This window comes from Pristiophorus japonicus, chromosome 1 (assembly GCF_044704955.1).
Source record: "Pristiophorus japonicus isolate sPriJap1 chromosome 1, sPriJap1.hap1, whole genome shotgun sequence".
NCBI lineage: Eukaryota > Metazoa > Chordata > Chondrichthyes > Pristiophoridae > Pristiophorus > Pristiophorus japonicus.
In genome coordinates, this window is record NC_091977.1 from 512,742,961 (window position 1) to 512,768,135 (window position 25,175).

Genomic DNA, 25,175 nt, shown 5'->3' on the forward strand with positions numbered 1-25,175 from the left:
ATCGTGTCCACGACGGCCGACAAAGAGCCGCACGGCCCTTGGTCAGCAGCCCTAAAGGTTACATATAAACCTATGAACAATGACGGAAAGGCAAAGAGCACCCAGCCCAACCAGTTCGCCTCACACAACTGCGACACCCTTTATACTGAAACATTCTACACTATGATCTGGGAGAGGCAAAAACCAGAAAAAAATCAAGGCCAATTTAGGTGGACGTAAAATTTCCCACGGCACTATTCGAAAGCCAATAAATATTCCTCAACCAACATCAATAAATAAGCGTATTGTCTGGTCATTATCACATTGCTGTTTGTGGGACTTGCTGTATGCATATTGCATGCTGCATTTCTTTCTGATACAGCGGTGACTATACTTCTAAAGTACTTCATTGGCTGCACATCGCTTTGGGATGTACTGAGATCGTGAAATGCACTATAAAAATGCAAGTTCTTTTATTATCAGATACATGATGCAAATGGTACACATTTGCTGTATTAAGTGAAACATTATAAAATCCAGAAACTGGTGAGGTGAACGGTATCAAAGCTCACTGGCCAGATTTTGTTATAGCAGCTCTAATGTTTTTTTAGTGGGTGTTAAATTTAGCACCTTTCCATTACGAATGTTCCTGCAGAAACTGTACAAGGCTGTTGAGCATGTACAAAATAGGTGAGACTAGGGCAGTGACTGTGATTTGGATGCAGCCCTGTATTGAATAAAAGGAACAACAAAACACTCTCCTGTTGAAAGCAGCTTATTATATTGTGAATTCTGTTTATAGAATGTCTTCCTCTGCCATGTGGCCTTTGCTCAAACTAATTAACTACATGTGAAATAAGCTAGTGACAACATTGGAAAATTGGTTTGTAATGTAGCGCCTCATGCCATCAATCTATGCCGTCCTTATTGAAACTGATGAGTTGAAATTTGGAATTTTCATTATTTGGCAACCACACCAATGTTAGGAAAACCCAGTTTAAAAAAAAAACAACTACAGAGTATTGACATTCCAAAGGAATAGATATTAATCAATTCTTGATTGTTGAAATATTTTCATGAGCTCTGTGAGGGCTCTGTTATTTGTGGTATTTCTGTATAATTAAGACCAATAATAGAAATGGTATTTTGCTCTTAGAATGACATATAACATTAATTCAGTAATTATAGTATTTGAATATTGTATTTATGGTCACTGTAAGAAGAGCACAGTAGCACATAGTCTGTCATCATACCAGAGAGAAAATGAAAATTGTCTCGAAGTTCTGCCCTTGCAAAAGAATTAAGTGGGAAACTGATACCCTAAATGAAGATTTATGTTAGTAGTTTATCTTGACAGGTTCTATTCATAATTAAGTGATTTATAAATCCACTTGGGATTTGTCCATTACCATTACCATCACTTGTTCATTGAGCTACAATTGAATGCACTAATGCAGATATGTGGATCAGTGTTATTGATGGAATATCTCTCCCTTCCAAAGCAGCACTCAAGCTGAAAGTATAATTTATTTTAATATGTCTCCCTTCAGGTAGGGAATCAATCACATAAATGGAAGGTAATGCACATTGGAGTCAGAAACATGAAGCGTATAAACAACGAATAAATGTTCATTCGCACAATAGTAAAAGGAAAAAGACCAGCCATCCGTTGTAGAATCGCCCAATTTTCATCCCATTGAATTCAATGGAATGCAAACAGGGTAGACCCTACAAAGGTGGCAATGTGGTCTGCCAGGTTATCACCCAGTCTGTGAAGTTCAAAATTATCCCCACTGCTGATTCAAAAAAAAGAGTTTGGAGAAAAGAGCAATGATCTTGGGACTTAGCACTCTAATTTACAAAGAAAAAAATCACTGAACAGGCCAGGTTTATTTTTAAATTTGAGACACAAAGATGATATAGGTCAAAGCAGGCTGTTTAACATGGTCTATGATCACAGTACAAGTTTAGGCAAAGATTAGCCAGCATTAACTGGGACTCAAGATCAGAACCTGTAGAGTGATGAATATGTGGAACAGGAATTTAGCAAAAGCACTGTGTCAGTTAACCATTTAAGTGTGGATGACTTCAAACTTCCTCACATTTAACTCCATCTGCCACAGTGCTTCCCACTCACTTAATCTATCAATGTATCTTTGCAACTTTCTGCTCCCATCTGTGCCACCTAACTTGGTGTTGTCAGCAAACTTGGATATACGGCTCTCTATTCCTTCATCCAAGTTATCGGTGGTATTTCTTTGTGCGGATGAAGGAGATTACGGAGCTAGGGAGGGATGAGGCCATGGAGAGATTTGAAAAAAAGGATGAGAATTTTGAAATCGAAGCATTGCTTAATCGGCAGCCAATGTAGGTCAGCGATATTTATAAATATAATGGAAAGCTGAGGCCCCAGTACAGATCCCTGGGGGACACCACTAGTCACATCCTGCCAACTTGTGTCCATATCCATTACCCTAACTCTCTGCTTTCTAACCAATTCTGTACCCATCTCAATAGGTCGCTTCCTATTCCGTGCGCTTTCATTTTTGTTAACCATCTTAACTTGAATTTTCCCGCCTTCCCGATTAAAAATCACCAATACGCTCAAACTTATAGGGCATGTACCTCAAATTTGCTCTATTTGGAAATTGTAAAGAGTCAAAGTTTATTTGCTGAGAAAAACATTAACCATCTTCTTTGATGTTGACAGTTACAGAAGAGGACTGCTTAATGTAAATAAAACTCCAAAATTACCAGTTGCACTGGTATTTCTTTTTTATCTTGTCCAAAATTGTGGCCCAGTTTAGCTGTCCGGATTGTCGTAAAAACATATCTCGTTCACTAATGTCCTTTAGGGAAGGAAATCTGCTGTCCTTATCTGGTCTGGCCTATATGTGACTCCAGGCCTACAGCAATGTAGTTGACTCTTAACTGCCCTTTAAAATGGTGGCTCACCACCACCTTCTCCAGGGGAATGGGCAATAAATGCTGGCCTTGCTAGCGGCACCCACAGCCCGTGAATGAATTTAAAAAAATCTAACCTATAATGTATTACTTTTGAGTAACTAGGTTTTTGATGTCAATCAAGGCATGGCAAAGAAACCGATTAATTGACTCTCTGCAAAATGTATTCTTTTAACCTTTTATTGCAGTAAACTTAAGTTGACATTGATCCATAAAGCAAATGGATATGAATCAGAATTTTAGGCTCATTTGTTGGCCAATTAAAATATAAATTTTGGTTTCAATGATTCAGATGATGAGTATTTTAATTGCTTCATAAATTACTGCAAGATTTACATAGAAACATAGAAATTTACAATGCAGAAGGAGGCCATTTCGGCTCATCGTGTACACGCCGGCCAACAAAGAGCCGCAAGGCCCTTGGTCAGCAGCCCTAAAGGTTACATATAAACCTGTGAACAATGACAGAATGGCAAAAGAGCACCCAGCCCAACCAGTCCGCCTCACACAACTGCGACATCCCTTATACTGAAACATTCTACACTCGACCCCAACTGGAGCCATGTGATCTCCTGGGAAAGGCAAAAACTAGATTAAAAACCCAGGCCAATTTAGGGAGAAAAAATCTGGGAAAATTTCTCTCCGACCCATCCAGGCGATCAAAACTAGTCCAGGAGATCACCCTGGCCGTATTCTATTCCCTGCAGTACTTATCATTTATTGGAAGATTGTATAAAAGTTACGGGACAGTCTTTTGTAAAGCATAAGGGGCTATCCAGTAACTCCTGTTTAACACCTCTCTTCCATTTCCGCACAAAATATTTTCCTTGGGTCCAGTGTCACTGGCCAATTCCACAGGCAGACCTGACATCTGCTGAGCACCTGTCCAGTATCTAAGTAAGCACAGCAAGTTCTGGAGTTCAAACAGAGAACCTTTGTCATTGTTCTCCACCTTACTGGAATATATCACATGCGGCCATGTAATCTTTGTCGTTGGTAAGCTGAAGAATGCGCATTATGTCAGACAAGACTCAGGCTATCTAGACACCTATCAAGGACACTGCTGGACAGAATATCGCTAAGGCTCTGTACTACCTGTCATTAATCCTTATCAAATGCTTTACAGTTTATCAAAACATAAACCTGTGCATTCTCTGCAGTTTGAGGAAACAAATAACTGTACCTAATTTTCACCCTGTGTTTACCATCTGGTAAGGAAAAATCCAACGACCAATTCATCACAGACAAAAATGCTTCAGTATTGTCACATCAGATCCCTCCTCACCACTGCTTCAAAAGCTTCCACACATGAGCCTTACCTGTGAGGACTGTGTGCACGCATTTGGCATATCACAATGGCCTGCAAACCCTCCCAGGTCTCTAAGTATTCCCTGGGCTGTGTGGCGATCTGTCTGACGGACATTCCACTCCTCTGCTTAACACCATTGGGATTTTGCTTTTACTATGGTCTTATGCATTGCATCACAAAGGATATAGGTATTGCTTGGCTGGCATCATATTGCCACATTTTCCTCTTGGCCAAATTTCTCAATCCACCAGCTCTGTTCACTGATGGTGGCTAGGGCCTTTGCCGCCACCTGTCCCTGAGGGTTTGTCCACCACCAAGCTGAAGTGGGGTTGGATCATGCATCCTCCCTTGAGTAGGTAACACACAAGACTATCTTGTCTGGTACAAGGTGTGGTGTGGATGTTTTTGTGCCATTTCATGCACCCCTAAGCGAATGGAGAACAGTTCAATGGACGAAGTGCATCTTTAAACTTGAACTGTTTTGCGAGGTCTGAGCTTTCTGCCAATGTTCTCTCTGCCAGTCTCACCGGCGGGATCAAAAAGCTGTACCTCCTTCAGCCCCACTTTTCCCTTGCTATTCGGATTTCCTAGACAGTCCATTGAAGAAATTTGGTACATGAATTGCCACTGCTTCATGTTTCTACTGTACACTCTTGCCTGAAAACGCACTGCCCCCTGACACTGGTCAGGTGAGTGAATCCTGTGCCATGATATCAGTATCCATCATAGCTGACTGTACTGGGGCAACAAAGCCTGTGTTCTCTCTTGCAGTCTTGGACTCATCTCTGCTAAATGGTCTAGCACTTGCCTTCAATATGTACATCACTTCCTATTTGGATCTTGAAATGTGATGGTTGTTGAAACCCCTACTTTCACTTCTGTCCAAATAGGATATTGCAGCCAAATCCTGACCACAGGTGCACCTGGGACCCTGTAAAGCCCGGCGTACACGAGATTACGAGAGGGATGAGGAAAGCTAACGAGCATGAGAATTTTTTTTAAATATATCAAAAGGAACAGTAAAGTATTTTACAAGTATATCAGTATAAAATTGTTAAAGAGGAGGTGGGACCCCTGAGAGGACAGGGTTGTCTATTTATAGATGATCAAAAAATGGCAGAGGTATTTCAAAAGTACAGTTGGACCTCTCCGGTCTGGCACCCTTGAGACCCAACTGGTGCCGGACAAGAGAATTTTCTGGACCACGGGAGGTCACGCCGACCTTAGACTTATCGGGTTCTGATGACAGTGCTGCGCACAAGCCTACTGTGCAGCATTTGGTTGCTCAGAATCTCCGTTTTTTTCCAATCCTCAGTGCCTCACCCAGCCACTTGCCCTTCCCTTTCCTTACCCAGCTCGCTTACCTCCATGAACAGCGCAGGACGCCACCCCCGCCGGGAATGATGCCAGACCAGGGATGTTTCCGGACTAAAGAGTCCCGGACTGGAGAGGTACAGCCTGTACGTAACGGTTTTTACTAAAGAGAAAAGGAGGTGTATTCTAAAATGACCAAGTGAGATGAACAATAATGTGCTGAATAAAAATTAAATTAGTTCAGCTAAAGGAAGAAAAAGCTCTAGTGCCTGATGGGATACATTCTCGGATCCTGAGGGAGGAAATTACAGAGGCCCTAGAAATTATATTTCAGGGCTCTAATAAATTTACCAGAGGAATATAAAGTAACCCAACATTTTGAAAAAGGAGACTGAGCTAATTTGAATAATTACAGGCCAATTAGATTAACATCTGCAGGTAGGGAAAATGTTAGATTCTTTAAGGATGAGATTACAGTCGTACCCGTTTATTTGCAACTTGCTTAATTGCATTTCATGTTTTAACGCAACCATTTCTGACATCCCATATCCCCCCCCTAATTGTCAAAAGTTCTGTTTATTTTAATTCCATTTATTGCAATTCCTGCTTGTGTGCAAATGTGGCACACAGAAACTTTATTTTAACGAGACTTGTCACCTTTAAATCTGAGGGTTTTACCTCTCAATCTGATTGGGTTTGGTGTTTAACATGTTTAAGGAGTGGTTTGACCTGGTCTCCACGGAGGAGGGTTGTAAATCTATAGAATTCTCTGCCCCTGAGAGATGTGGGGGATGGATCATTGAATATATTTCATCATCATCATCATAGACAGTCCCTCGGAATTGAAGAAGACTTGCTTCCACTCTTAATATGAGTCCTTAGGTGGCTGAACAGTCCAATACGAGAACCATAGTCCATGTCACAGGTGGGACAGATAGTCATTGAGGGAAAGGGTGGGTGGAACAGGTTTGCCGCATTTTCTTGCCGTTGCCTGCGCTTGATTTTTGCACGCTCTTGGCGATGAAACTCTAGGTGCTCAGCGCCCTCCTGGATGCACTTCCTCCACTTAGGGCGATCTTTGGCGAGGGACTCACAGGTGTCAGTGGGGATGTTGCACTTTATCAGGGAGGCTTTGAGGGTGTCCTTGTAATGTTTCCGTTGCCCACCTTTGGCTCACTTGCCGTGAAGGAGTTCCGAGTAGAGCGCTTGCTTTGGGGATCTCGTGTCTGGCATGTGGACAATGTGGCCTGCCCACAGAGCTGATCAAGTGTGGTCTGTGCTTCAATGCTGGGGCTGTTGGCCTGGTCGAGGACACTAATGTTGGTGTGCCTGTCCTCCCAGGGGATTTGTAGGATCTTGCAGAGACATCATTTGTGGTATTTCTCCAGTGACTTGAGGTGTCTACTGTATATGGTTCACGTCTCTGAGCCATACAGGAGGGTGGGTATTACTGCAGCCCTGTAGGCCATGAGCTTGGTGACAGTTTTGAGGGCCTGGTCTTCAAACACACTTTTCCTCAGGTGGCCAAAGGCTGCACTGGTGCGCTGGAGGCAGTGTTGAATCTCGTCGTCAATGTCTGCTCTTGTTGATAAGAGGCTCCCGAGGTATGGGAAATTGTTCACGTTGTCCAGGGCTGTGCCGTGGATCTTGATGACTGGGGGGTAGTGCTGTGCGACGAGACAGGCTAGTGGAGGACTTTTGTCTTATGGATGTTTAGCAAAAGGCCCATGCTTTCTTTTGCCTCAATAAATACTTTGACAATGTCCTGGAATTCAGCCTCTAAGTGCGCAGACGCAAGCGTTGTCCGCGTACTGTAGCTCGACGACAGAGGTTGGGGTGGTCTTGGACTTGGCCTGGAGATGGCGAAGGTTGAACAGGTTCCCACTGGTTCTGTAGTTTAGTTACACTCCAGCGGGGAGCTTGTTGACTGTGAGGTGGAGCATGGCAGCGAAGAATATTGAGAAGAGGGTTGGGGCGATGACGCAGCATATTATAGCACAGATAGACAGATTTTTTAGTGATAAGGGAGTAAAGGGTTATGGAGAGCAGGCAGGGAAGTGGAGCTGAGTCCATGATCAGATCGTCCATGATCAGATCGTCCATGATCTTGTTAAATGGCAAAGCAGGCTCGAGGGGCCAAATGGCCGACTCCTGCTTCTATTTCTTATGTTCTTAAGACAAATTTACAGATGGCTCATGAGCAAGTAGCTATTTTGAACAGTTTGATGGGATTGAGGATTCAAAAGCTGGTCACATAGAAGCATGGCATTCTGAATCATTGGTTTCTAGAATTTTGAAGATTGGGCAATAAATGAGGACTGAGCTAGGAAACAAAAGCATGAACATAAGGTGGTCGATGTTGATGAAGCACTGCTTAGGTGGTTTAATCACAAAAGAGCTCAGAAAATCCTGCTTAGTGGTTGCCTGTTGAAAGCTAATTAGCTTGCCAAAGCATTTGTCGTGGAAAGCTTTGAAGCATAAAATGAATTCCTGTGCTGCTGGAAAGTGAGACACAACGTTGATTACAACAAGCTGTGTGGTGAAAATGCGGAGTGACAACCCTGTTGCAGATGCATGGACTGAAGTGTGGTCGAGATTAAACATAAACATAAAAAAATAGGTGCAGGAGCAGGTTCTTCGGCCCTTCGAGCCTGCACCACCATTCAATATGATCATGGCTAATCATGCAACTTCAGTACCCCACTCCTGCCTTCTCTCCATACCCCCTGATCCCTTTAGCCGTAAGGGCCACATCTAACTCCCTTTTGAATATATCCAACGAACTGGACTCAACAACTTACGGTGATAGAGAATTCCATAGGGTCACAATTCTCTGGGTGAAGAAGTTTCTCCTCATCTCAGTCCTATATGACTTATCCCTTATCCATAGACTGTGACCCCTGGTTCTGGACTTCCCCAACATCGGGAACATTCTTCCTGCATCTAACCTGTCCAATCCCGTCAGAATTTTATATGCTTCCATGAGATCCTCTCTCATTCTTCTAAATTCCAGTGAATATAAGCTTAGTCGATCCAGTCTTTTTTCATATGTCAGTCCTGCCATCCCGGGAATCAGTCTGGTGAACCTTCGCTGCACTCCCTCAATAGCAAGAATGTTCATCCTCGGATTAGGAGACCAAAACTGCACACAATACTCAAGGTGTGGTCTCACCAAGGCCCTGTACAACTGCAGCAAGATCTCCCTGCTCCTATACTCAAATCCTCTCGCTATGAAGGCCAACATGCCATTTGCTTTCTTAACTGCCTGCTGTACCTGCATGCCTACTTTCAATGACTGATGTACCATGACATCCAGGTCTCATTGCACCTCCCCTTTTACTAATCTGTCACCATTAGATAATCTGCCATCCTGTTTTTGCCACCAAAGTGGATAACCTCTCACTTATCCACATTATACTGCATCTGCCATGCATTTGCCCACTCACCTAACCTGTCCAAGTCACCCTGCGGCTTCTTAGCATTGTCCTCACAGCTCACACTGCCACCCAGATTAGTGTCATCTGCAAACCTGGAGATATTACATTCAATTCCTTCGTCTAAATCATAAATATATATTGTAAATAGCTGGAGTCCCAGCACTGAACATAGAAACATAGAAAATAGGTGCAGGAGCATGCCATTCAGCCCTTCTAGCCTGCACCACCATTCAATGAGTTCATGGCTGAACATGAAACTTCAGTACCCCCTTCCTGCTTTCTCGCCATACCCCTTGATCCCCCGAGTAGTAAGGACTTCATCTAACTCCCTTTTGAATATATTTAGTGAATTGGCCTCAACTACTTTCTGTGGTAGAGAATTCCACAGGTTCACCACTCTCTGGGTGAAGAAGTTTCTCCTCATCTCGGTCCTAAATGGCTTACCCCTTATCCTTCGACTGTGACCCCTGGTTCTGGACTTCCCCAACATTGGGAACATTCTTCCTGCATCCAACCTGTCCAAACCCGTCAGAATTTTAAACGTTTCTATGAGGTCCCCTCTCACTCTTCTGAACTCCAGTGAATACAAGCCCAGTTGATCCAGTCTTTCTTGATAGGTCAGTCCCACCATCCCGGGAATCAGTCTGGTGAATCTTCGCTGCACTACATTTAATCCCCTCGTCTAAATCATTAATGTACAATGTAAACAGCTGGGGCCCCAGCACAGAACCTTGCGGTACCCCACTAGTCACTGCCTGCCATTCCGAAAAGAGTTTATTCCCACTCTTTGCTTCCTGTCTGCCAACCAGTTCTCTCTCCATGTCAATGCATTACCCCCAATCCCATGTACCTTAATTTTGCACACTAATCTCATGTGTGGGAGCTTGTCAAAAGCCTTTCGAAAGTCCAAATACACCATATCCACTGGTTCTCCCTTATCCACTCTACTAATTACATCCTCGAAAAATTCTAGAAGATTTGCCAAGCATGATTTCCCTTTCATAATTCCATGCTGACTTGGACCGATCCTGTCACTGCTTTCCAAATGCGTTGCTATTACATCTTTAATAATTGATTTCAGCATTTTTCCCACTACCAATGTCAGGCTAACCGGTCTATAATTCCCTGTTTTCTTTGTCCCTCCTTTTTTAAAAAGTGGTGTTACATTAGCTTCCCTCCAATCCACAGGAACTGATCCAGAGTCCATGGACTGTTAGAAAATGACCACCAATGCATCCACTATTTCTAGGGCCACTTCCTTAAGTACTCTGGATGCAGACTATCAGGCCATGGGGATTTAGCGACTTTCAATCCCATCACTTTCCCTAACACCATTTCCTGACTAATAAGGATTTCCCTCAGTTCCTCCTTCTCACTAGACCCTTGGTCTTCTAGTATTTTCTGGAGGTTATTTGTGTCTTCCTTAGTGAACCAAAGTATTTGTTCAATTGGTCTGCCATTTCCGTGTTCCCCATTATGAATTCATCTGATTCTGACTGCAAGGGACCTAGTCTTCACTAATCTTTTTCTCTTCACGTATCGAAAGGAGCTTTTGCAGTCAGTTTTCATGTTCCCTGCAAGCTTACACTCATGTTCTATTTTCCCCCTCCTAATTAAACCCTTAGTCCTCCTCTGCTGAATTCTAAATTTCTCCCAGTCCTCAGGTTTGCTGCTTTTTCTGGCCAATTTACATGCCTCTTCCTTGGATTTAACACTATCGCTAATTTCTCTTGTTAGCCACAGTTGAGCCACCTTTCCATGTGATCTTTAAATGCCATTGCCTATCTATCGTCAACCCTTTAAGTATTATTCACCAGTCTATCCTAGCCTATTCACGTCTCATACCATCGAAGTTATCTTTAAGTTCAGCACCCTAGTCTCTGAATTAACTGTGTCACTCTCCATCTTACTGAAGAATTCTACCATCTTATGGTCACTCTTCCCCAAGGGGCCTTGCACGACAAGATTGCTAATTAATCCTCTCTCATTACACAAGACCCAGTCTAGGATGGCCTGCTCTCTCGTTGGTTCCTCGACATATTGGTCTAGAAAACCATCCCTTCTACATAGAAACATAGAAAATAGGTGCAGGAGTAGGCCATTCGGCCCCTCGAGCCTGCACCGCCATTCAATGAGTTCATGGCTGAACATGCAACTTCAGTACCCCATTCCTGCTTTCTCGCCATACCCCTTGATCCCCCGAGTAGTAAGGACTACATCTAACTCCTTTTTGAATATATTTATTGAATTGGCCTCAACAACTTTCTGTGGTAGAGAATTCCACAGATTCACCACTCTCTGGGTGAAGAAGTTTCTCCTCATCTCGGTCCTAAATGGCTTACCCCTTATCCTTCAACTGTTACCCCTGGTTCTGGACTTCCCCAACATTGGGAACATTCTTCCTGCATCTAACCTGTCTAAACCCATCAGAATTTTAAACGTTTCTATGAGATCCCCTCTCATTCATCTGAACTCCAGTGAATACAAGCCCAGTTGATCCAGTCTTTCTTGATAGGTCAGTCCCGCCATCCCGGGAATCAGTCTGGTGAACCTTCGCTGCACTCCCTCAATAGCAAGAATGTCCTTCCTCAAGTTAGGAGACCAAAACTGTGCACAATATTCCAGGTGTGGCCTCACCAATGCCCTGTACAACTGTAGTAACACCTCCCTGCCCCTGTACTCAAATCCCCTCGCTGTGAAGGCCAACATGCCATTTGCCTTCTTAACCGCCTGCTGTACCTGCATGCCAACGTTCAATGACTGATGTACCATGACACCCAGGTCTCGATACACCTCCCCTTTTCCTAATCTGTCACCATTCAGATAATAGTCTGTCTCTCTGTTTTTACAACCAATGTGGATAAGCTCACATTTATCCACATTATACTTCATCTGCCATGCATTTGTCCGCTCACCTGACCTATCCAAGTCACTCTGCAGCCTCATAGCATCCTCCTCGCAGCTCACACTGCCACCCAACTTAGTGTCATCCGCAAATTTGGAGATACTACATTTAATCCCCTCGTCTAAACTATTAATGTACAATGTAAACAGCTGGGGCCCCAGCACAGAACCTTGCGGTACGTGACTAGTCACTGTCTGCCATTCTGAAAAGTACCCATTTACTCCTACTCTTTGCTTCCTGTCTGCCAACCAGTTCTCAATCCATGTCAGCACACTACCCCCAATCCCATGTGCTTTAACTTTGCACATTAATCTCTTGTGTGGGACCTTGTCGAAAACCTTCTGAAAGTCCAGATACACTACATCAACTGGTTCTCCCTTGTCCACTCGACTGGAAACATCCTCAAAAAATTCCAGAAGATTTGTCAAGCATGATTTCCCTTTCACAAATCCATGCTGACTTGGACCTATCATGTCACCTCTTTCCAAATGCGCTGCTATGACATCCTTAATAATTGATTCCATCATTTTACCCACTGCCGATGTCAGGCTGACCGGTCTATAATTCATTGTTTTCTCTCTCCCTCCTTTTTTAAAAAGTGGGGTTACATTGGCTACCCTCCACTCGATGGGAACTGATCCAGAGTCAATGGAATGTTGGAAAATGACTGTCAATGCATCTGCTATTTCCAAGGCCACCTCCTTAAGTACTCTGGGATGCAGTCCATCAGGCCCTGGGGATTTATCGGCCTTCAATCCCATCAATTTCCCCAACACAATTTCCCGACTAATAAGGATTTCCCTCAGTTCCTCCTTCTTACTAGACCCTCTGACCCCTTTTATATCCGGAAGGTTGTTTGTGTCCTCCTCAGTGAATACCGAACCAAAGTACTTGTTCAGTTGGTCTGCCATTTCTTTGTTCCCCTTTATGACTTCCCCTGATTCTGACTGCAGGGGACCTACGTACACTTCAGGAAATCCTCCTCTACAGTATTGCTACCAGTTTCGTGAGCCCAATCTATATGTAGATTAAAGTCACCCATGATAACTGCTGTACCTTTATTGCACGCATCCCTAATTTCTTGTTTGATGCCATCCCCAACCTCACTACTACTGTTTGGTGGTCTGTACACAACTCCCACTAACGTTTTCTGGCCTTTGGTGTTTCGCAGCTCTACCCATATAGATTCCACATCATCCAAGCTAATGTCCTTCCTTAATATCTCCTCTTTAACCAGTAAAGCTTCCCCACCTCCTTTTTCTTTCTGTCTATCTTTCCTGAATATTGAATACCCCTAGATGTTGAGTTCCCAGCCTTGGTCACCCTGGAGCCACATCTCCGTAATCCCAATTACATCATATGTATTAATAGCTATCTGCGCAGTTATTTCATCCACCTTATTACGAATGCTCCTCGCATTGAGACTCAGCTTTCAGGCTTGTTTTTTTTAGCACTGTTTGTCCTTTTAGAATTATGTTGTAATGTGACCCTTTTTGATTCTTGCTCTTGATTTCTCTGCCCTCCACTCTTACTTTTCTCCTTCCTACAGTTTGCTTCTGCCCCCTTTTTACTTCCCTCTGCCTCCCTGCATAGATTCCCATCCCCCTGCCATATTAGTTTAAACCCTCCCCAACAGCACTAGCAAACACTTTGCCTAGGACATCAGTTCCGGTCCTGCCCAGGTGCAGACTGTCCAGTTTGTACTGGTCCCTCCTCCCCCAGAACCAGTTCCAATATCGCAGGAATTTGAATCCCTCCCCCTTGCACCATTCCTCAAGCCACGCATTCATATGAACTATCCTGCTATTCCTACTCTGACTAGCACATGGCACTGGTAGCAATCCTGAGCTTACTACCTTTTGAGGTCCTACTTTTTAATTTATCTCCTAGCTCCCCAAATTCAGCTTGTAGGACCTCATCCTGTTTTCTACGTATATCGTTGGTACCTATATGCACCATGACAGTTGGCTGTTCACCCTTCCCCTCCAGAATGCCCTGTAGCCGCTCCAAGACATCCTTGACCCTTGCACCAGGGAGGCAACATACCATCCTGGAGTCTCGTTTGCGGCCACAGAAACGCCTATCTATTCCCCTTACAATAGAATCCCCTATCACTTTCGCTCTCCCACTCTTTTTCCTGCCTTCCTGTGCAGCAGTCACCCCTGGTACCATGAACTTGGCTGCTGCTGCCTTCCCCGATGAGCCACCTCCCTCAACTGTATCCAACACAGTATATCTGTTTTGGAGGGAGGTGACCGCAGGGGACCCCTGCATTACCTTCTTTCCGTTGCTCTTGCTGATGGTCACCCATTCCCTATCTGCCTGTGTGACCAGCTCGCTAAACGTGCTATCCACGACGTCCTCCGCATCGCGGATGCTCCAGAGTGAATCCATGCGCAGCTCCAGTGCCGCAATGCAGTCTGACAGGAGCTGCAGATGGACATACTTCCCGCACACATAGTAGCCTTCCAGTGTCCCTGACTTCCGACATAGCACAGGAGCAGCATGACACGGCTCTGGGCTCTCCTGCCATGACTTAACCCTTAGATGAACTTAATTTGGTAACAATACCAAAGGTTTCCTACTGATAAGAAAAGAAAAAGAAAAAATACTCACCAATCAACCAGCCAATCACTTACCCGCTTAGCTCTGATGTCACACTTCAATTTCTTTTTTCTGCTATTTTGCCTTTTGTCCCTGCTCCCGCTGGCTGCTCCCGACTGCTGCTCCTCCGACTTCCGCTGACCTTTTATAGGCCTCGAGCCTCTCACTCCTGCTGGCTGTTCCCAACTGCTGCTCCTCTGACTGCCAATTGTTAGCAGATTGTCCATGTGACTGCTTTACAATAGCGACGAGATCAGACTTTTCTATCTTGCCATGTCTGATCAAACCTACGGAAACAAAAGAGAGAAGATGAGCGGTGGCAAAATGAGAAAAGAACACTTTACATTTTTGGGTGGATTCGGACTGTCGAAGCTGCTTGTGATCGGGAAAAACAAGAACCCACGTGCTACAGAAATGTGAAAACATTTCCAACTGTTTGGAATAATGCAAACGATTTTCCAGAATTAGTTTCCGTCCTTTAATGCCGGGATGAGAATGCAGCGCAAGAAGGTGGGGCTTTTGATGGCGGCCCCCCCCCCCCACGCAAAAACGTCTTTGTGGTTGTGTGGAATTTGCCACCACAAGGAGTAGTTGAGGTGAATAGAATGTATGGATTCAAGGAACAGCTCAATAAGCACATGAGGAAGAAAAGAATAGAAGGATATGCTGCGAGGGTTACATGAAGAGGAGTGGGAGGAGGCTCGTGTAGAGTATAAATGGCTTCATAGACCAACTGAGCCGAATGAACATCGAAACATAGAAAATAGGTGCAGGAGCAGGCCATTCGGCCCTTCGAGCCTGCACCGCCATTCAATGAGTTCATTGCTGAACATGCAACTTCAGTACCCCATTCCTGCTTTCTCACCATACCCCTTGATCCCCCGAGTAGTAAGGACTTCATCTAACTCCTTTTTGAATATATTTAGTGAATTGGCCTCAACAGCTTTCTGTGGTAGAGAATTCCACAGGTTCACCACTCTCTGGGTGAAGAAGTTTCTCCTCATCTTGGTCCTAAATGGCTTTACCCCTTATCCTTAGACTGTGACCCCTGGTTCTGGACTTCCCCAACATTGAGAACATTCTTCCTGCATCTAACCTGTCTAAACCCATCAGAATTTTAAACGTTTCTATGCGATCCCCCCTCATTCTTCTGAACTCCAGTGAATACAAGCCCAGTTCATCCAGTCTTTCGTCATATATCAGTCCTGCCATCCCGGGAATCAGTCTGGTGAACCTTCGCTGCACTCCCTCAATAGCAAGAATGTCCTTCCTCAGATTAGGAGACCAAAACTGTGCACAATATTCCAGGTGTGGCCTCACCAATGCCCTCTACAACTGTAGCAACACCTCCCTGCCCTGTACTCAAATCCCCTTGCTATGAAGGCCAACATGCCATTTTCTTTCTTAACCGCCTGCTGTACCTGCATGCCAACGTTCAATGACTGATGTACCATGACACCCAGTTCTCGTTGCACCTCCCCTTTTCCTAATCTGTCACCATTCAGATAATAGTCTGTCTCTCTGTTTTTACCACAAAAGTGGATAACCTCACATTTATCCACATTATACTTCATCTGCCATGCATTTGCCCACTCACCTAACCTATCCAAGTCACTGCAGCCTCATAGCATCCTCCTCGCAGCTCACACTGCCACTTAACTTAGTGTCATCCGCAAATTTGGAGATACTACATTTAATCCCCTCGTCTAAATCATTAATGTACAATGTAAACAGCTGGGGCCCCAGCACAGAACCTTGCAGTACCCCACTAGTCACTGCCTGCCATTCTGAAAAGTCCCCATTTACTCCTACTCTTTGCTTCCTGTCTGCCAATCAATCCACGTCAGCACACTACCCCCAATCCCATGTGCTTTAACTTTGCACATTAATCTCTTGTGTGGGACCTTGTCGAAGGACTTCTGAAAGTCCAAATACACCACATCAACTGGTTCTCCCTTGTCCACTCCACTGGAAACATCCTCAAAAAATTCCAGAAGATTTGTCAAGCATGATTTCCCTTTCACAAATCCATGCTGACTTGGACCTATCATGTCATCTCTTTCCAAATACGCTGCTATGACATCCTTAATAATTGATTCCATCATTTTACCCACTACTGATGTTAGGCTGACCGGTCTATAATTTCCTGTTTTCTCTCTCCCTCCTTTTTTAAAAAGTGGGGTTACATTGGCTACCCTCCACTCGATAGGAACTGATCCAGAGTCAATGGAATGTTGGAAAATGACTGCCAATGCATCCGCTATTTCCAAGTACCTCCTTAAGTACTCTGGGATGCAGTCCATCAGGCCCTGGGGATTTATCGGCCTTCAATCCCATCAATTTCCCCAAAACAATTTCCCGACTAATAAGGATTTCCCTCAGTTCCTCCTTCTTACTAGACCCTCTGACCCCTTTTATATCCGGAAGGTTGTTTGTGTCCTCCTTAGTGAATACCGAACCAAAGTACTTGTTCAATTGGTCTGCCATTTCTTTGTTCCCCGTTATGACTTCCCCTGATTCTGACTGCAGGGGACCTACGTTTGTCTTTACTAACCTTTTTCTCTTTACATATCTATAGAAGCTTTTTCAGTCTGTCTTAATGTTCCCTGCAAGCTTCCTCTCGTACTCTATTTTCCCTGCCCTAATCAAACCCTTTGTTCTCCTCTGCTGAGTTCTAAATTTCTTCCAGTCCCCGGGTTCGCTGCTATTTCTGGCCAATTTGTATGCCACTTCCTTGGCTTTAATACTATCCCTGATTTCCCTTGATAGCTACGGTTGAGCCACCTTCCCTTTTTTATTTTTATGCCAGACAGGGATGTACAATTGTTGTAGTTCATCCATGCAGTCTCTAAATGTCTGCCATTGCCCATCCACTGTCACCCCCTTACGTATCATTCGCCAATCTATCCTAGCCAATTCACGCCTCATACCTTCAAAGTTACCCTTCTTTAAGTTCTGGACCATGGTCTCTGAATTAACTGTTTCATTCTCCATCCTAATGTAGAATTCCACCATATTATGGTCACTCTTCCCCAAGGGGCCTTGCACAACGAGATTGCTAATTAATCCTCTCTCATTACACAACACCCAGTCTAAGATGGCCTCCCCCCTAGTTGGTTCCTCGACATATTGATCTCGAAAACCATCCCTCATGCACTCCAGGAAATCCTCCTCCACCGTATTGCTTCCAGTTTGGTTAACCCAATCTATGTGCATATTAAAGTCACCCATGATAACTGCTGCACCTTTATTGCATGCACCCCTAATTTCCTGTTTGATGCCCTCCCCAACATCACTACGACTGTTTGGAGGTCTGTACACAACTCCCACCAACGTTTTTTGCCCTTTGGTGTTCTGCAGCTCGACCCATATAGATTCCACATCATCCAAGCTAATGTCCTTCCTAACTATTGCATTAATCTCCTCTTTAACCAACAATGCTATCCCACCTTCTTTTCCTTTTACTCTATCCTTCCTGAATGTTGAATACCCCTGAATGTTGAATACCCCTGAATGTTGAGTTCCCAGCCCTGATCATCCTGGAGCCACGTCTCTGTAATCCCAATCACATAAAATCTGTTAACATCTATTTGCACAGTTAATTCATCCACCTTATTACGGATACTCCTGGCAATAAGACACAAAGCCTGTTTCTGTGGTGTAAATTTTATGTAATCGGACATCCTGCAGCCCCTGGACCAAGGTGTCATTCACAGCATGAAGAATTACTACAGGAAGCAATTCCTGCACAAGATGTTTCTGTTTTAGATTCCACTGAGAAAATTCGCATTGCACATGTTACGAAAAACGATAGCCTGTTGGATGCTATGCATTTATAAAGTGGAGCTTGGAATGCAGTGACTACCAGCTGCATCAGTAACTGCAGTTTGATTTCTACTGAGGAAGACAGTGACCCAGTCGAAGTGGAGGAGGGTGATGACTGGATTCCAGGCACTTTGAGTGAGGCAGAGTGTAATCTTGCTGCTTTGATGGATGATGACCTTGATGCCTGCAGAGATGACCGATGCAGAAATTATTTTTATCTCTGAAAGACTCCGAAGCGGAAGCTGCAGAGAATGTAAATGTAACTGGAAATTCCCAAAGTTAGTGAGGTAGATTCTGTACTGTGCATTATGTATTGATTCGTCGTGGAGGTTGATGACTTCTGATCTCCAGCAAAAAAATTTGTTACAGAATTCTTTGCAGCATTAAAAAGTAACCCATGATGTGAGCCTTTTTCTTTATTTGCTAAGATGTTATACTGTGTTCATCTTTAAGATGCAAGATATTGCAATACTTCTTCAATGCAAAAAAGAACTCGTGAGACGCAAGAATATTTCTCAATTTTTAAAATGTTGTACTGTAGTCACCCTTGTAAGATGTTTAATAAAATGTAAGCATTTCATACTTTCCACTTTATACAAATTAGCATTTTGTTCAATTTGCAATGTTGTCCCAAGCTCTGGATGAGCAGAAACTTTCTCCAATTAGATATTGAGAAGACCAAAGCCAATTTTTTTCGGTCCCCACCACAAGCTCCATTCCCTAGCCACTGACTCCATCCCTCTCCCCAAAATCTGTCTGAGGCTGAACCAGACTGTTCACAACCTTGGTGTCATATTTGACCCTGAAATGAGCATTTGACCACATATCCGCAGCATAGCTAAGACCGCCTATTTCCACATCAGTGACATTGCCCGTCTCTGCCCTTGCCTCAGCTCATCCGCTGCTGAAACCCTCATCCATGCCTTTGTTACCTCTAGACTTGACTATTCCAATGCATTCCTGGCTGGCCTCTCACATTCTACCCTGCGTAAACTTGTGGTGATCCAAAACTCGCCTGTCAATATCCTAACACACCAAGTCCCACTCGCCCATCACCCCTGTGCTCACTGACCTGCATTAGCTCCTGGTTAAGCAACACCTCGATTTCAAAATTCTCATCCTTGTTTTCTAATCCCTCCATGGCGTTGCCCCTCCTTATCTCTAATCTCCTTCAGCCCTACAACCCCCGGAGATATCTGCACTCCCCTAATTCTGCCCTCTTGAGCATCCCTGATTATAATCGCTCAACTATTGGTGGCCGTGCCTTTTGTTGCCCACGCCCTAAGCTCTAGAATTCCATGCCTTAACCTCTCCGCATCTCTACCTCTCTTTGCTCGTTTAAAACGCTCCTTCAAACCTACCTCTTTGGTCAAGCTTTTGGTCACCTGCATTAATTTCTCCTTATGTGGCTCGGTGTCAAATTTTTCATCTCGTAATACTCCCGTGATAACTACGTTAAAGGCGCTATATAAATACAAGTTGTTATTTAGTGATTGCAATTGAGCTGGTTTCACTGTACTGCATATCTAGATAAAGAGAAAATGGGAATAGCTAGCACAGAATTCAAAAGGGACGATCATATTTAACAAACCTCACAATTCTTTGAGGTGGTAACAGACATGGTAGATGGCATGTACGTGACCTTGAGGAAAGCCATTGACAAGGTACCACACAGGAGATTGAGGGAAGATTAAGGAATGTGGAATTCGGAGGATTGCAAACTGGATTAAAAATTGGTTAGAAGGACAAAACCCAGTGGCAGTTTAGGGCAGTTTTACCAGAATGATAGCAAATGGATCATGGTATCCCACAGGGTTCAGTTGTGGGGCAACTTGTGTTCATTCTGTATATCAATGATTTGGATAAAGGCCTGGAGGGAATGGTGTTAAATTTTGCTAATGATTCCAAACTAGGAAATATAGTTAAATCTTTAGGAGTTTAAAGGTAGAAAGAAAAAGAAAGAGTTGCATTTATATAGTGCCTTTCATGACAACCGGATGCCTCAAAGTGCTTTACAGCCAATGAAGTACTTTGGAGTGTAGTCACTGTTGTAATGTGGGAAACGCAACAGCCAATTTGCGCACAGAAAGCTCCCACAAACAGTAATGTAATAATAACCAGATAATCTGTTTTTGTTATGTTGATTGAGGGATAAATATTGGCAAGGACATAAGAAATAGAAGCAAGAGTAGGCCATATGGCCCCTCGACCTGCTTCACCATTTAATGCAATCATGGCTGATCCGATCATGGACACAGGTCCACTTCCCTGCCCGCTCCCCATAACCCCTTATTCCCTTATCGGTTAAGAAACTGTCTATCCCTGTCTTAAATTTATTCAATGACCCAGCTTCCACAGCTCTGTGAGGTGCAAATTCCACAGATTTACAACCCTCTGAGAGAAGAAATTCCTCCTCATCTCAGTTCTAAATGGGCGGCTCCTTATTCTAAGATTATGCCCCCTAGTTCTAGTCTCCCCTATCAGTGGAAACATCCTCTCTGCATCCACCTTGTCAAGCCCCCTCATAATCTTATACGTTTCGAGAAGATCACCTCTCATTCTTCTGAATTCCAATGAGTAGAGGCCCAATCTACTCAACCTTTCCTCATATCAATTCCCTCAACTCCGGAATCGACCTCGTGAACCTTCTTTGGAGAAACTGTCTCTAAAGCAAGTATATCCTTTCTTACATATAGAAACCAAAACTGTATGCAGTATTCCAGGTGTGGCCTCATCAATACCCTGTATAACTGTAGCAAGATTTCCCTGCTTTTATACTCCATCCCCTTTGCAATAACGGCCAAGATTCCATTGGCCTTCCTGATCACTTGCTGTACCTGCATACTAACCTTTTGTGTTTCATGCACAAGTACTCCCAGGTCCCGCTGTACTGCAGCACTTTGCAATCTTTCTCCATGTAAATAATAACTTGCTCTTCGATTTTTTTTCTGCCAAAGTGCATAACCTCACATTTTCCAACTTTTACCCACTCACCTAGACTGTCTATGTCCTTTTGAAGGTTTTTTGTGTCCTCCTCACACATTGCTTTTCCTCTCATCTTTGTATCGTCAGCAAACTTGGCTACGTTACACTCAGTCCCTTCATCCAAGTCATTAATATAGATTGTAAATAGTTAGGGTCCCAGCACTAATCCCTGCGGCACCTCACTAGTTACTGATTGCCAACCCGAGAATGAACCATTTATCTCGTCTCTCTGTTTTCTGTTAGTTAGCCAATCCTCTATCCATGCTAATATATTACCCCCAACCCCATGAACTTTGATCTTGTGCAGTAACCTTTTATGTGGCACCTTGGCAAATGACTTCTGGAAGACCAAATACACCACAACCACTGGTTCCCCTTTATCCACCCTGTTCGTTACATACTCAAAGAATTCCAGCAAATTTGTCAAACATGACTTCCCCTCCATAAATCCATGCTGATTCTGCCTGACTGAATTATGCTTTTCCAAATGTTCTGCTACTGCTTCTTTAATAATGGACTCCAACATTTTCCCAACCACAGATGTTAGGCTAACTGTTCTATAGTTTCCTGCTTTTTGTCTGCCTCCTTTTTTAAATAGGGGCGTTACATTTGCAGTTTTCCAATCTGCTGGGACCTCCTCAGAATCCAGGGAATTTTGGTAAATTACAACCAATGCATCCAAAATCCCTGCTGCTACTTCTCTTCAGGCTATAGGATGCAAGCCATCAGGTCCAGGGGATTTATCTGCCTTTAATCCCATTATCTTACTGAATACCATCTCCTTAGTGATTCTGATTGTCTTAAGTTCACCACCCGCCCCCCTCCCCATAGCCCCTTGACTATTCATTGTTGGGATATTTTTAGTGTCCTCTACCGTAAAGACTGATACAAAATATTTGTTCAGAGTTTCTGCCATCTCCATATTCCCCATCACTAATTCCCTGGTCTCGTCCTCTAAGGGACCGGCGTTTATTTTAGCCATTCTTTTCCTTTTTATATACGTGTAGAAACTCTTGCTATCTTTTTATATTTTGTGCTAGTTTACTTTCATAGTCTATCTTCCCTTAATCATTTTTTTAGTCATTCTTTGTTGGCTTTTAAAAGCTTCCCACTAGTTCTAGTGTCCTCCCACTAATTTTGGTCATTTTGTATGCCCTTGTTTTTAATTGGATACCATCCTTTATTTCTTTAGAAACCGGGGATAATTCCTCTGCTCTTCTTTGAAATAGTAGCATGGTCCTTTACATCTACCTGAGAGTACAGACAGGGCCTCGGTTTTTAGTTTGCATCTGAAAGCTGGCACCTCTGACAGTACAGCACTTCCTTAGCACTGCACTGGAGTGTCAGCCAAGATTTATGTTCTAAGGTTCCTGAAGTGAGACTTGAACCCACAACCTTCTGACTCGGAGGCAAGTGTGCTACCCACTGAGCCACAGCTAACACTCTAATAATAAAAAAATAACTTTTATTTAGATACCACCTTTAACATAGTAAAAGGTCCCAAGGTGCTTCAAAACAGTGTTAACAGATAAATTTGACACCGAGCTGCAAAAGAATTAAAGCAGATGACCAAAAGCTTGTGTAAAGAGGTAGGTTTTAAGGAGTGTCTTAAAGGAGGAAAGAGAGGTAGAGAAGCGGAGAGGTTTCGGGAGGGAGTTCCAGAGCTTGGGGCCCAAACAGCTAAAGGCATGGCTACCGATGGTTGAGCAGTTATAATGAGGGATTTTCAAGAGGCCAGAATTAGAGGAGCGTAGACATCTTGTGGGGTTGTAAGGCTGAGAAAGATTACAGAGATAGGAAGGAGCAAGGCCATGGGGTGATTTGTTAACCAGGATGAGAATTTTGAAATCGAGGTTTTAAAAAAAAAGTAACAACTGTAGCTGTATTGATAAGCTAGTGGAATGAGCTAAAAATGAAATCAGTGTCAGTAAGTGTGAGGTTATGCATTTTGGTGAAAAAAGCAGCAGTAATTACACTCTGAACGAGAAGTAGGTTGTACTTTGTGGAAGAGCAGAGGGATTTGGGATACAGGTTCATAGCACATAAGCTGCAACACCTTGGCTTAAGGCCGTTTATTAAAAAAAACTAAAGGAATTCTAAGCCGTATTTCCTTGCATTGATTACAGGGCAATATGATACAAGTATTGAAAATTATGAAAGGATGGGTAAAGAGAAGCAGACTCTTTCCAGTAGTTGAGGGGATCAACTAAACAATAAGAATATCATTTATCTACCTTTGAAAATGCTGAGAGTGCTTTACTGAAGTGATGTTATAAACTCCGCATCCAAACTTTTTTCAACTTATGATGGTTTACTGATAATTCAAGTGCCCACAAAAAATCCATCTATGTCATCTCCCTCTTAAAATTTGGTGTCCAACTGCATTTAACATAATTATTCCAAATTTATGAGCAACATCAACTGCACTGAGACTTTGCAGCTATTTTAAAATACTACTGTTTGCTACTGTTCAATTTCCTTTAAAACACTTCAATATCCTTTAGGTCTGTGTGCATTTGCAGTATTTTTCTTTTGGGCTAATTTTAACTCTGTTTGTGCCATCTAGCATGAATAAATAAACCAAAATGCTTCATTTTTGTTATTATGCAAAAGGGTAAAATGTTGAAAAATAGCGTTGTTTCTTCCTTTTTTACCCGGTTTAGGGGTCTGAGAGCACAAGCTGGGAGGTAATCAAGTTTTCACTGTTATTCACCTGAGATAGAAACTCCCATTGTAGTAACCCACAAATATTTCACTCCAGTATATTGGTGTCTCAATTCTCCCACATTCTGTGCATTTAGGGCCATTTGTTTGGGCCTTTATGAAGTAAAGGCTGATGTACACCAACACGATTCATTTGGATTCCATCGCATGTATAACAGGCTTTCCCGACCGTGTGTGAGGGAAAAGGAGCTGGTGACTGGGACTCTGTATATTAGACTGCACAAATGATAACTAATTAAGATGATGTTTGTATGCTCTACTACCATTTTCTGTGTGTCACTATTTTTCTCTGAAATGTTACTCAAAGCAAATTCAGATTTGTGGTGGTGGATATAATATATTGTAAAGCAACATCAGCGTAGTGAGAATCAAACATGCTGTAATTGTGAAAAATTTTATTCATTAACCAAAGCACTTTTAGGAAATAGACCCAAAACAACATTGTTTAGATTAATTAGAATTGTAAAATTCACTTGGCAACTAGCCCCAGCTGTTAATTCAGACTGGTTTGTCTTTTGTTTGTCCACGTGAGTTCTTAATTGAATCAAGTCCGAACGAGAGATGTTGCAAAATAGGATAAAACTGATGTATTACGGGACGTGCTTTGACACAGTACAACTAGCTCATGGAATTTTAGATCCTCGCCTTCAGACAAGTAAAGAACTGCTCCCAATTTGTCTAATACATAATTATCTTTGAGAGATTATCAGAACTATTTTCTAATAAATTATTTGAAAACCTATGCTCATTATTCACAGTGTTACATGTTCATAGAATCATAGAAATGGCAGAGAATGAGGCCATTCGGCCCATTGTGTCGGTGCCGGCCGATAAAGAGCTATCCAGCCTAATTCCACTTTCCAGCTCTTGATCCGCAGCCCTGTACACTTCAAGTGCACAACCAAGTACTTTTTAAACGTGATGAGCGTTTCTGCCTCTGTCAACCTTTCAGGCAGTGTATTCCAAACCCCCACCACCCTCTGGATGAATTAGCTGCTGGGACTAGTTGCCAAATTTATTTTATAATAATTAATCTAAACAATGTTGTTTTGGGTCTTTGGTTAATGAAATCCTCAATGGTGAGAAAATTATTCGAAAAAATCCTGAGGGACAGGATAAATCTTCATTT

The 25,175-nt window shown here is 43.1% G+C and overlaps 1 protein-coding gene across 12 annotated transcripts in view; it reads left to right on the top strand.

Moving 5' to 3' along the window:
- LOC139277362 (focal adhesion kinase 1) overlaps positions 1–25,175 on the top strand; it is a 759,656-nt gene that overhangs the window by 618,748 nt on the left and 115,733 nt on the right. The window lies entirely within an intron of this gene.